The 2749-nt window shown below is 30.5% G+C and overlaps 1 non-coding gene across 1 annotated transcript; it reads right to left on the bottom strand.

Moving 5' to 3' along the window:
- Positions 1-2334: 2334 nt before the first annotated feature.
- On the bottom strand, positions 2335-2453 carry LOC111737494. Its single transcript, XR_002779452.1, has one exon. It is a non-coding gene; the product is annotated as a 5S ribosomal RNA (ribosomal RNA).
- Positions 2454-2749: the final 296 nt, after the last annotated feature.

Here is a 2749-nt window from a genome sequence, read left to right as displayed (position 1 = left end):
GTGCGCATGTCTTCCTGTCTCTTTTTCCTCTATCCAGCTTCATTTGGAGAGTTCTTTCTGTATTAATAGGTTAGGTTATAAGGATTGGTATTTCTTTAACTGTGATCCCTAAAATCAGGCATATTGTTATTACCTAGACATTTTTAGAAATGTACATTTGTAGTCCTCACACTTTAGCTATTGAATCAGAAACACTGTGTTTGGGATCCAGAAGTCTATGTTTCAGTAAGTCCTACAAGTGATTTTAAAGCACAGTAAAATTTGAGAAACTCTAATGATGAACACTAAAATTTCACTGCAGTCCTTTACTTCTCTCTTCTCTAATTCCACTTGGGTTCTAGAACATCTAACATCTTTCCTGTTCTTGAACTCTTTTTATGGACCTAATCATTACCTTTATATTTTATGGTTATATTTAAAGATTGATGGCTATGTCTTTCAAGTCAATGTAACTTACTTTGGGGAAAATATATAGCCTGCTCAAGGTCTAAGGAGTAATGTGTCAACCTTCATTAGCAATGTCATCAAGGTCTAGGTTCTCCTACAAAGTTTGTATTTGGGAATTGTAGCATTTATATTGTTTTATATATAATGAAGGTTTTTTTTGTTTGTTTTTTGTGTGTTTTTTTCTTTTTATTTCTTATTCCCCTCTAATTCCCCCGTCCATTAAACTTAAAGTCTTTGGCAAAAAAATACAATGAAAACAAAACAAAAGAAAATAAAAACCTAAACTTTAAATACTTGTCATTCAAATTCAAAGGTACAAAGAAAGAAAAATACCAAGACATATTTTTTTTTGCTCAAAAAATTGAAATAAGTAATACTGTACTTTAAGCTTAACGTAGAACCTTAGAAGGAGGAATTCATTAATTTTTGTATGAACAAAGCATTTGTAAGTAATCAACTTGTTGATAAGATTTGTTTAATTGAGTCAAGAATAGTAATTTAAAAGTATATTTAAAATAAAAACATGACAATAATATATAGGTATATATTTTTATATGTCACATAACTCAATGTCTTAGAGTCTCACAATAGTTAATGCTAATATATTTTCTAAATGAAAGCATAAAAAAGTCATGCAATGACCTTTATTTAGCAGAAATGAAATTTCTATAGGTTACTTTCTCGTGCACAGAAGCAAAAATTGCCAAACAGGTGTTGTTCCAGGAATAAAATTTTCTTAACTAAGATAATAAATGAGATTAACAACTGGCAGCACCATTTATTCAATAACTATTGGAGGCTGGATAGTTTGGGTATTATTTTGAATTCTTATGTAGTTAGCAAATAATTATACACACACACACACACACACACACACACACACACACACACAGACATACACATGCATATATATGAAATTACCAGAAAGTAATTTTAAAAATTGGTCAAAGGCCTGATTTTCATGGTAATAAAGTAACTTCGATGTTAAAATGCTTTTCTTTGTTTTTGAATTAAAGTAAAAATGAACTTTCACAATGCTATAAATACTTTATTAAATAATCGTCATCACAAACTTCTTAGCAGTTTATCCTTTTTAAAGCTAAGTTTTTTGGTAGAGAAATCTTCATAGTCCTTTAATCACTGATTAATTTCAATAATTAGTAGCAACTTTGGTAGTTAATCCTCAAAGCATGCGTTTCATATTAATATTCTAATTCTTTTAAGCAGAAAACTAACAAATTTTGTAATCCAAGGAAAGAATGAATTCATAATTATTTGGCTAACAAAATGTCGCTCCAGTAAAATATCCATGAACTTACCTCTAGGTCAAAATCTTTTGTTGGCCATTTATCATTACTATCTTACTAAAATTTATTTTGGTCTCCATATTTATATTCTCTCTCTCTCTCTCTCTCTCTCCTCTTTTTCTCTCATCATTGTATGACAGGTTAGTTTTCATATGTGACACTGCTCAAATCATTAGAAAAAATACAACTACATTTCGTAGAAAAAGGTCGTTTCTTCCAAAATCCCTCTTCTAAAAAAATTATTTTTTAGAACTTTCACAAAAATAAGGTACCTCTTGTTGACTGTAGTATGTGCTAGACTCTGTGCTAAGGACTTAAAAAGGCTATTTAATCCTACGATTTCTTTTTTAAGAAATGCATTATTTTATCTAATTAATAGTGAAGACATTCATAGCGATTAAGTCACATAACTCAATGTCTTAGATGTAGTAATCACATGTTGGGAATTTATGTGGTTCTATGTAAAAAGCCCTCACAAAAATCAAGAAATAGTTTTGACAAAGAAAGTCATGTGCATTTTTCTAATAACGTGCAGAAACATTTTCTTCTTTTTTTAAAAAAATTTATTATTATTTTTTTATGCCTATAGCATCTGGTCTTCCTAGGTGGTCTCCCATACAAGTACTAACCAGGCCCGACCCTGCTTAGCTTCCGAGATCAGATGGGATCGGGTGTGTTCAAGGTGGTATGTCTGTAGACAGGAACATTTTCAAGTTAGCTACTGTCCCCATTTTTGCCAAGAATTTTTTTTGAGGAGACAGCATCATTTGCCTTTGAGGTAGTTTCTTAAAGCATTTTCTACCCTGAAAGAAGACAGATTCTTCTTTAAAGCTTTCTGATTTTCATATTTCTGATCAGGGATCTAAACTGTGAGCCTGTCTTGAATAAGAATGTATTGCACTGTATCAGAAAGGTTACATTCAATTAAGAATGTCTTATTCCATTTAGCGATTTTGCATTTTTCCTAAGTTAATACAACTTTATATATATATAAC

The sequence above is a fragment of the Pteropus vampyrus genome, unplaced genomic scaffold (assembly GCF_000151845.1).
Source record: "Pteropus vampyrus isolate Shadow unplaced genomic scaffold, Pvam_2.0 Scaffold27, whole genome shotgun sequence".
NCBI lineage: Eukaryota > Metazoa > Chordata > Mammalia > Chiroptera > Pteropodidae > Pteropus > Pteropus vampyrus.
Note: the sequence above shows the minus strand (reverse complement) of the source record. Positions and strands in the feature narration are given on the sequence as shown.